The sequence below is a fragment of the Aquarana catesbeiana genome, linkage group LG04 (genome assembly GCF_042186555.1).
Source record: "Aquarana catesbeiana isolate 2022-GZ linkage group LG04, ASM4218655v1, whole genome shotgun sequence".
Lineage (NCBI taxonomy): Eukaryota > Metazoa > Chordata > Amphibia > Anura > Ranidae > Aquarana > Aquarana catesbeiana.
In genome coordinates this window covers 386043434-386054712 of record NC_133327.1, presented here as the reverse complement: position 1 = coordinate 386054712, position 11279 = coordinate 386043434, and the positions used below count along the sequence as shown (strand labels likewise).

Sequence of the window (11279 nt, the reverse complement as noted above, 5' to 3'; positions counted from 1 at the left end):
AATGTGCTGATTATCAGCACAGACCCCCCTCCGATCGGCTCTCCCTGTCAGCGCGAACCAAGGAATGCCGGCTCACGCTGTGATTGGTCACAGCTGATCACGTGGTAAGAAACCTCTTACAGAGGCTTCTTATCATGATCGGAGATGCAGGGTGTCAGACTGACATGCCGCACTTGCGATCGGCGCGCGCCCCCATGGCATGTTTTGTTATCCTGCTGGACAGCATATGACGCCCAGTCAGGATAAGATAACCACTTCCCGGCCGTCATTCTGCTATAGGCCGAGTGGGAAGTGGTTAAAAATATATGTAGTTTGTCGCCGCTGCACGGTTGTGTGCAATTTTAAAGCATGTTGTGTTTGGTATTTATGTACTCGGCATAAGATCATTTTTTATATTTTTATCAAACATTTTTGCAATATAGTGTGTTTTAGTGCATTAAAATTCAAAAAAGTGTTTTTTTTTCCCAAAAAATTGTGTTTGAAAATCGCTGTGCAAATACTGTGTGAAAAAAAATTTGCAACACCCACCATTTTAATCGGTAGGGCCTTTGCTTTAAAAATTATTATATAAAGTTTGGAGGTTCAAAGTAATTTTCTAGCAAGAAAATAATATTTTTTCATGTAAACAAAAAGTGTCAGAAAGGGCTTTGTCTTCAAGTGGTTAGAAGAGTGAGTGATGTGTGGCATAAGCTTCTAATGTTGTGCATAAAATACCAGGACAGTTCAATAACCCCCCCCCCCCCCCCAAATGACCCCTTTTTTTAAAGTAGACACCCCAAGCTAGGGCTGGGAGATTTTCTTAAAAACAGCACCGCTGAAACAACGGTAAAGCGGCACTAAAAGTAGCGCCGCTTTACCGCTGACGGCACAGTGTGAAAGGGGTCTAAAGCAGCGCAGTGCCAAATTGTAAAAAGTGCTCTGGTCAGGAAGGGGTTAAAACCTTAGGGGGGGGGGGGGTGTGAAGTGGTTAAAGATGGTCCTGCCCAGTGTGGTTTGCTTTCCATCCTGTCTGGCCACACATCATCTGAAATGTACACCCCAAAATCTGTTTTGTTTTTAGTCAATGCAAGTTAAATATTTCCTTCGTTGCCTTTGACGCTCCTCAGACACCCCAGTTAGTTAGCAGTGCTCTTCCAATGACATGGTGCTACATTAATAACATTTCACTGACACGTTCCCTGCAGAGTATTACACTGCAGTACAGCCCACAGCCGCCCGCTGAAACTTTACTACTTCATAACGTTTCACAACACCTCCCACAACTATACACCGCAGGTCTGGCGCTCCAGTAACAAGTGGGCGGAGCCTTAGGCAACGCCGGACGGCGTGACGTAAGGCAGGTGGTTCCGAACTTTGCTTGGCAACCGAAGCGAAGACCCTAGCAACAGGACAGCGCAAGAACCCCGCCAGGTACAATGAAGCCGCGTATGTATGTGTGTGAGGTGTGTGTGAGGAGTGTGTATGAGGAGCTACCGCGGTCCCCAGTACTTAGGATGCCTCGTACATTGGTGTGTCATATGCTGCTACAGCCACAATGTAGCTTCTCTATACAGTGGACTCGTGTTTACATAACAACAGTGAGAATAACGTACAGACTGCGGTTTCTGGACTAATGTTACACCGTTTTACTATTGTCACTGTAACTGCACACTCAATTCAAGCAACATCACTAATTATAATGACACCCACATTACAAATTAACCACTTCACTACTGGACACTTTTACCCCCCTCCTGCCCAGGCCAATTTTCAGCTTTCAGTGCTGTCACACTTTGAATGACAATTGCGCCGTCATGCAACACTGTACCCAAATGAAGTTGGCAGTGGCGGCTGGTACTCAAAATTTTGGGGGCGCAAACAAACTGACAGATTCTGAAAAAAAAAGCCCCATCAATTGCAGCCTCACTGTTCCATCAAACGCAGTCACTGTGCCCATCAATTGCCGCCACTGTGCCCATCAAACGCAGCCACTGTGCCTTTAAACGCAGCCACTGCCCATCAATTTCCGCCACTGTGCCCATCAAATGCAGCCACTGTGCCATCAAACGCAGCCACTGTGCCCATCAATTACCGCCACTGTGCCCATCAATTTCCGCCACTGTGCCATCAAACGCAGCCACTGTGCCCATCAATTACCGCCACTGTGCCCATCAATTGCCGCCACTGTGCCATCAAATGCAGCCACCGTCCCCATCAAACGCGGCCACTGTGCCATCAAACGTAGCCACTGTACCATCAAACGCAGCCGCTGTGCCCATCAAACGCAGCCGCTGTGCCCATCAAACGCTGCCGCTGTGCCATCAAATGCTGCCACTGTGCTCATCAAATGCTGCTACTGTGTCCATCAATTGCTGCCACTGTGCCCATTAAATGCTCCCACTGTGCCCATCAAATGCTGCCACTGTGCCCATCGAATACTGCCACTGTGACCCTCCCCCCGCCCGCTTGCCATCTGCCCGGCACTTAGCCTGTCTCGGCGGGTCAGCTGGTGCCGGCAGCGAGCGGTGTCCTCCATGGACATGCTCCACCATGTCCTCCATGTCTTCTCCCGTCCTCTCCTGTAGGTGATTGGACGCCTGATAGGCGTCCAATCACAGCGCCTGTCGTTTCAGCCAATCAGGTGACGGGTAACAAACCTGAGCACCTGATTGGCGGAGAGGCGATTCAGTGTTAGGAAAGCGAATACTCATTCGCTTTTCTAACACACCTGGGTGAACTGCGAACGCCAAGCATGTCGCTCACAGGTCACCATTTTTGACACAGGAGACAGTGGAAACGCCAACATATTGACCGCACTTTAAAAATAAAACACCAAAAGGTATTTTGTAAGAGGTATAGGGAGTCTTTAATTTAATTAAGGACTTAATTTAATTAATAAGAACTTTCTAGACACACAGCATGGGCATTGTAACAAAAAGTGTGAAAGGGGTTAAAGCCATTTAGGACATTCCATTTCCAAACACAAGGGCAGCTACCGAACACTCCAATCAGCCGAACAAGATACTCATACGAATAATTCTTCCCCCCAAGTACGAGACAAAGATCTGTACGGAGGGTCAAACAGGAATCAGACTCTTTATTATTAGAACCAGAATACAGTCTTATATACAGTAGAAGAGGAGGTCCCCCCTCCTGCTCATATTACTCTAACAATACAACTGTAACAAGAAACAGAGTTAACATGAACTAATTAACTAACCCCTTAAAGCAGCCGATGTGACTCCGTGCCCTCCTGGGCATTGTATGATTAATCAGGATTTCACTACAGGTCAGACTTGTTGTCACCGAGCTTCACACATTAGTATAAACACAGGACACCTTCTCACAATAGCAGGAGCTAATTACAATTAACAATACAAACAGTGATCTCTGGTGTGTTGGCTCTCTGGGATGAGGTTCTTCTGTAGTAGGGTCATGGTGGTGCCAGTATCACGTAGGCCATTGGCTACCTTTCCATTAACCCGGACAGTCTGCCTGTGTTGCTGCCTGTTGTCCTGGTTAGCTGCTTGTACTGGATCAGCCTCATGCAGGATGCCCCAGTGTTCTTCCTCCTCAACGCAGTGAGCCGCAGGCATGGATGTGCGGGAATTCCCCCTGCTGGCTTTCTCCACGACTGGGACTGCCTGGCTGGATTCAACGGACAGTCTGGCTTTTTGTGCCCTAGCTATTTACACCCGAAACACCTGATGGGTTGTGAGTAGTCCTGGGAGTTGAACCTGGGCTGCTGAGAATAAGTGGCCACTGGAGGTGGCGCTGTAGGGCGGTACGACTGTGGTCGGTAGGCACCAGCTGAAGGGGGTGCTACTGATCGATAATCCACCTGAGCTGTTGTCTTGACCACAGGGTTATCCAATTTGCGGGCGTCTGTGTATTCGTCCACCAGGCGAGCTGCTTCAGGCAAGGTGAAAGGTTTTCGGTCCTGGACCCACTCTCTGACTTCTGGGGACATCTTGTCAAAGAAGTGCTCCAGCAGAACCAGCTGCAGCACCTCTTCCCTGGATACTGCTTGGCATCCAGCGACCCAGTGGGATGCCGTGCGGTGTAGGCAGCATGCCCACTCGGTATATGAGTCTCCAGTCTGCTTGCTCTTCTCTCGGAACCGCCTCCAGTGTGACGGCATACCTGGCCAAAAGTGCTTCTGGCACCAGCCCATAGTTCATAATCTCCTCGTCTGGGATGGACCTGAATGCTTCACTGGCCTGGCCGGACAATTTCCCAGACAGAATGGTAACCCATTTCTTTGTGGGCACCCGGTGTAGGGCACATTGCCGTTCAAAATCGACAAGGTACCCATCAATCTCCCCTTCTGTTTCGATGAAATTTTTAAAAGCAGCAAAATGTACCTTTCTCCTTTCAGTTGGTGCTGTTGTGACTCCTGCTGCTGCAACAACTTTTTGCTGTAGCCAGTTTGCCTCCACAGCCGCTATAACTCAGTCTATGATCTCCGCTGTAGGGTTAGGGCCATAATGTGCCAGTCTTATGTTAACAGTCTGATCAAAACTTGCCTCTTTGGGTGTCCTGTCTGTTACGCTGGGCCTTTCGGTTATGTTGGGTCTTTCGGCTCTATCCATTTCGACTAGTTCTGCGATAATGTCCCTCTTCTTACGGTTGTTGAGTCGGCCCCGGTTCTCCAGTAAGTCCTTGAGGGTAGAGCACTTTAGCCCTTCATACTGTGCTTCCATTGGCCTTTGTCATCTTGTAGCTGTCCTTCTAGGCTGTGGGAATCATCCCGCTGCTTGCCACCAATTGTGACGGACCCCTGTAGTCAAGATGTCCGCCGTAAATGCTTCCTCTGTCCGGTACCACACAATCCAAGACCCCTTAGTTTTCCTATTCACTAGTCGTAGCTCAGTGTAGGGTAAAACATCAGACCACACCAGTCTTGGAGTACATCAGGAATAGCCTTTTATTTGAGATCTCACACAAATATACACAGCTTGTTGACAATACAAATTGTAACCAGAAACATAGTTAACATGAGCTAATTATCTAAGCCTTTAGACAGCCTAGGTGACTAAGAGACATGACCTTTAGGACAGAGTTGCCGTCTTTTAGCTGAGAAGACACAATCAACATTATCATAAATCAACACAGAACTCCTCTATACAATAGCAAGGTTATTTAGCACAAACAACAATGGGTGAAATACTCTTAGAAGTAGACAACAGGAGACCCAGGGCTTTCCAGATCTCATTAATCAGCATTCCTTTCACATACATCTGCTATATGAGTCCCAAGCATGCAGAGACCATCATGGCCTCCTTAATAATGTCCTTTTGCATTACATAACAGAGTATCTTCCTAAATGCTTGTAGCTTCCTCAATGCCAGGGCCCATACTCAGTAGGCAAGATGCTTGCATTCAGTCCTCTCTAAAAGCCTCTGTCCCAGCTAGGTCTGTCACAGGCATACTTAAAATTACACCCCAAAACACATTATGCTACTCCTTCTGAGTACAGTAATACCACATGTGTGAGAAAGTTTTCCAGCCTAGCCACATAGAGAACCTAAAAATCCAAGGAGCATCTTAAAGGCTCATGTTTTCTTCTAAATTCCAGCTTCCCTATAAACCCTTTTGCTGCCAGGCCTGTACATCTTATAGACCTGAGAGTGGGTTTTTTTACACACATTGTGTGTGAATCTGACAAGAAGTCTCCTGCTTGTCAGGTGGAAGCATTCGGGAAACTCCGCTTCTGCCCGATTGCTTACAAACACCCCCGGTAACAGCACCCAACCCCCACTTTCCTACGCACCCCCGCCATGTATCCCGTCCTCCGTTTGCCCATCCGTGGGCCCAGGAGCGGCATAGCTGGTGCCGCTGGGTAGAGTTTGACATGTTTGATGTCATATCTGTGTCCTCCTCTCAGTGTTCCCGGCCAGCATGGTCGGGAAAGTATGTAATGCAATGGAATCTGCAATGCATTACATTAATTGAAGCTCAGGGTCTAAAAGACCCTGGATGTCTCATTAAAGAGAACTTGTCACCAAAAAAATTATCACATAGGGGACTTTTTTTTAAGTAAAATTTTTTTTTTTTAAAATAGTAAAAAATTAAAGTTACACCCAAGCACATAAGAAAGTAAATGCATGCATCGAGGGCGCCTACGCATGAAAATGTTGATTGTTATACACATGTTACTTGTTGCCACACACACTGGAGGGGGGAGCAACATTTCTAACACAAAACCTCCTCTGTAACGCTAAACTGATGACCAATAAGCTAATCAATATACACTTATTGCGATTTTTTTTTTTTTTTTTTTTTTACCAAAAATATGTAGAAGAATACATATTGGCCTGATGAATAAATTCATTTTTTTACTTTTTTTTATATTTATTATAGCAAATATATATTTTTTTTTCAAAACTGTTAGTCTTTTTTTTTTATAGCGCAAGAGATAAAAATCGCAGAGGTGATCAAATACCACAAAAAAAGCTCTATTTGTGGGAAAAAAAGGACATAAATTTTGTTTGGGTACAACGTCGCACGACCGCACAATTGTCAGTTAAAGCAATGCAGTACCATATAGTAAAAAATGGCCTGATCATTAGGGGTAAATCCTTCGGGGGCTTAAGTGGTTAAAGCATGTTATACAACACAGTGCTTGTGCTGTGAAATTTATCCCCCTGTAACACCTAAAAAAACCTGGATGATCCTGCCTGGCTATACCCTCCCCTTTGTAAACTGACCACGGTATATCATGGCTGCTGAGCCCTGACACCGTGGTCAGTTTACATGCCTCTGTCATCCTCAGCTCTGCTATCTATCTCCTCTGTGCTCCTGTGTCCTCCTCCCCCCTCCCCTCCCTGCCTGTAAGCTCTGTGTCTGTGACCGCACCCCCCCCCCCGCTGAAAAATGTTCCTTTTTTTCACTATCCTCTCAGTTTAATCATGTAAAGTGCTCCTGTGTCTGTGCTTTGTAAAAATAAGCAGCTATATACCTGATTTGTGAGCGCAAATTGGCGCTCACGTGACCCGCCGTCTCTCTCCTCTCTCGCATGACAGCTGCCTCTCTCCTCCTCTCCTCGTCCCCTCCTGACTGACATCAGCAGGGGATCCTCGGCCCCGCCAGCTGCAGCTGTCAGGCCGAGAGAGAAAGGAGCCGGCGGGTCACATGATCGCCGATCAGAGCTTGCAAATCAGGTATATAGCTGCTTATTTTTATGAAGCACAGACACAGGAGCACTTTACATAATTAAAGAGAGCGGATAGTGAAACGTGTATATAGTGGCTTGACAACCACTTTCATTTCCTTTTTACATTTTCTCCTATATTCTATGTAGCTTTCAAATGATGATGGTGTTCCTTTATTTTGATACATTTTTAATGTCCTTTTCATATTCTTTATTTATTATTTCTTTATTTATTAATTTTTATTTAGGTTTTATTTAGCCTTTTAAACACATTCCCCATTGAAATATATTTTGCAGTGTGTTTACATACAGTGAATTTGAAACATTTCCATTTTTGTGTTCTTCAATAAAAATATTCCCCTATACGGCTCGGGGGCAGCCCTCAGCCTTGGAAAATTTGCTCTCTTATGCCACGTACATACGATTGGATTTTCCAACAGAAAATGTTGGATGTGAGCTTGTTGGCGGTAAGTCCGACCGTTTGTATGCAACAACATTTGTTGTCTGTCTTTCCGCCAACAAATGTTGGCTAGCATGTTCTCAAATTTTCCGCCAACAAATGTGTGTTGTCATACTTTCTGATCGTGTGTACACAAGTCCGTCGGACAGAAGTCCAAAGTACAAACACGCATGCTCGGAATCAAGGACAAGCCGGAAGCGCTCGGTCTTGTAAAACTAGCATTCGTAATGAATCTCCAGAATAATATTTTTTGTTTCTGTTTTTTTCTGGTGTTCTCCATAATCATTTTTTTTCCTAGCGATCTCCAGAATATTTTTTTTTTTAGTTTTGTGTGTCAAGTTACCACAACACCATTATTATCCTGTATGTTTTAACCTCAAAGATACAACTATGTTGTTGTCCCTTGTTAATTTGACAACAAACTGTCCTTTTTGAAGTAAAACACATAGCCAAGTATTTGTCAAAACAAATTTTTTTAATTTAATAGGGAGCATAAGGTAATAACAAAATAAAGAGGAAAGCAACGATGGAGAAACAGTTGGAATTGGTGAAGCCTTTGTACCCCAGGGCAGACATCAATTATTTGACTGTCCAAATTGGTAACCTGAGGAGACCATTTAATAGGCAGCACAATACGGTCCAGGTTTCCGAGAGATCGGGAGCAGCAGCAGATGACCTATATGTCCCTAGGCTGTGGTCTTCCAACAGCCTGCGTTTTTTGCCAGACCACATCGAACTCAGGCCATCACTCGCAACACTTCCTTCCAGACTTCCTTCTATGCTGCTGTGGTGGGTGGGGTGGCTGTGTTGTTGGTGGAGGAGCATGGTCCAACTCACAGAGGTGTGTTTGACGGGTGAGTTTGCCCCTTGTCCCCTTGTTTAGGGCCTTCAGAATTATTTCCTTGCATATAGTGTGCTGGGCCTCCTCTATTTGTTTTAATTCATTGGCTGTGATGCCTCCAAACGCCTCCTGCCCATCAGGAGCCATGCTAATTGCTGCTGTAGCATGTCGAAGGAAAGCAGCCGTGGCCTCCTCCAAGTTCCTGGACATCCTGGCTCTTTTGGTTGGAGGGAGGAGGGGAGGAACCAGCAATTCAGTCAAGCTGCTTGGCACAGCCTCCTCTTGGCTGAGGCTGAGACTTTCCTGTGTATGAAAATAGTACTTAGTTTTAGGTTTTTGGTCATCAATCGCACACAATTTTGAGCTCATGACTGTTGCAAATTGAATGTTAACAAATAGAAAAGACTATCATTCTGACCCCAGCATTTTTTATTCTTGTCCCAATCATTTTTGGCTACCACTGTCTATTGATATGTAAACCACTTTGTTAAATCAGAAATTTGTGATCAATAAACTCTAGTTAACATCATTAAATTTTTCACAAGAAATAGGTTCAACGATGCTATACCTGGGTCAAGCTGGGCTCTTCCACATCTGCTTCCTGGGTGGAAGGCCCAGGTTGGACCTCAGGAGCCTCAGCTGATGTTGAAGGAAGTGTTGAGAGCGATGGCCTGGGATCCGTCTGGTTGGACAAAAAACGCAGGCTGTGGTAGTACCACAGCCTGGGGACATATACGTCATCTGCTGCTGCTCCGAATCTCTGGGAATTCTGGACTTTCTTGCGCTCCCTATTATATGTGCTCCTCAGGCTACCAATTTTGAGCTTCAAATAGTTGATGTCTGCCGTGGGATTCACAGGCTTCACTAATTCCAACAGTTTCTTCATCGCTCCCTTCCTCTTTATCTTGTTTGAATAGTCCTTGCATTTTACTTGCCAGAGACATGGCAGCTGCCGGTATTTTTCGATAGAATCAGGCAGGAAATCTGGGGCGTAAATTTATCAACCATTTTATCTGCAAGACACAACACAAAACAAACCCTAATGTCAGGCTAAACTCTCATAATTTTGTCCCAATATAGGCCTCAAAATATAAGCAGTATAGGCCACTAACCACTGATGCCCCAATTTTGCAACTGTACCTTAGTTTGAATGATCTGTGATAATAATCCTCCATCCTCCACTCACAGATCGTACGTACGTCCGTTACATCTCCCGTGTGTTATGCTTTATATACACTGCGCATGCGTGAAACTCCTCCCCTGTCCTTCTTTCTAGTGTATTCCCCGCCTCTTCTCTTTCCGGGCAGTGGGAGAGCACATGGCAGAGACACAACAGGTGTGTGCTGTTATCTGCAATGACGAAAGCCCGGAGCAAGAAACGTCCACATCCAGGAGGAGATATAAGGCCTCAAATATGTCCTTTGACGCGATGGTGGAGATAGTGGACATCCTAAAGAGGACAGACTATGATGGGAATCATGGGCCGTACAGAAACCCTAATGTGAGAAAGGCCAAGATCATGGCTAAAATTGTCAGAAGTCTGCACTGGAATTTTGGGGTACGACGATCCAAAGATCAATTGAGGAAATGCTGGTCAGACCTGAAATTGAGGGAGCAAGATAAGTATAGAAAGATCAGAAAAGTGCTGCAAAAAAGTAAGTATTTGTTGTGTGTTCCTATTATTATTAGTACTTTTGTGCTCGTCCACTGTTGTACAATTTAAAATGCCAAGTTTGAGGTTCGTGGACACAGGAATCGTTCGTATTAAACATTGTTCGTTCGACCACTAATACGTCGTTTTTGGCAAATGCAGGTTAACTACATTTGTTCATGCCTATTTGGATTAAAATAAGTTTATTACATTGTTGTCTAGATGTGTTTGAAACTATAATGAAATGCTAACTTTATTTAGTGTCAGGAGAGGACACTGAGCAGCTGTTTACACATCTGGACGCAGGAGCACTAGTGTGGGACACCATAACACCCTTGTTATGGTGTCTCATGCAGGTGTTCCAGTGGATACTAGGAGTCTCTCCATGTGTGAAACTTGCACAAAACAGTTAAGTATTCCAGCTTTTGAAAGGGAAAAAATCATGTCTTCAGCTTGTAAGTCTGCCAAAACAGACAATTGCAAGACACTTCCAAGCAATGTTTCATATTACTATTTCTAGCCTAACATATTTGTCTGCTAAGTATACCTTTTTTGTATTCACATAGGGGAGAAAAGAATAAGGACATCTGAGGACGCCAGTAACCCCACACTGAATGAAGAAAGGGAACTTACCACACACCATGAAGATGTGGATGCAGATGTTCAGGAAGTGCTGGGTGTAGTGGTAGAAATGGTGTCGACAGCAGGTCAAGTTTCTGAGACCACAGCTTCAGGTAATAGATGGATGCCTGCATATTTATAATACATGGTGGGTTTTTTTATTTTTAGGTGATGTGGATGTTGTGGAAGAAGAAACTCACTTCAGCAGTGCAAGTGCTGATCAGTGAGATCACGGTGTGCAATTGTGATTTGGAAAAGATGAAACAAAACATCTACAATGTTCAAAAAAGACTGAGCAATATCATAGATGTTTAAGGCAAAATCAAAACCCAAAAAATTTTTAAAGTTGTCATGTTTACGTGTTTTTACAGTTTTAAATGAATTGCAAAGCCAAATTTTAAAGATGCACGCAGTGTGTCAACATGTGCTATCTCTCATCATGGGATATCAGTGTACACGTTTTGTGGGTGCAACCCCTTATTCCAAACTAGTATTATTTCAAAAAGGAAAACCCACTTTGCCCTACAAGTGCAATGCAGGTGCACTTGTAGGGCAAAGTGTATTGTCCTTTCTG

General features: G+C 44.8%; 1 protein-coding gene across 1 annotated transcript in view; it reads left to right on the top strand.

Annotated features, from left to right (window-relative positions):
• The first annotated feature begins 1287 nt into the window (after window positions 1–1287).
• FAM184A (family with sequence similarity 184 member A) overlaps window positions 1288–11279 on the top strand; it is a 434097-nt gene continuing 424105 nt past the window's right edge. Inside the window, exon 1 of the mRNA XM_073627163.1 lies at window positions 1288–1410. The gene's annotated coding sequence lies outside the window, so the exon portion shown is untranslated. The remainder of the gene's footprint in view (window positions 1411–11279) is intronic.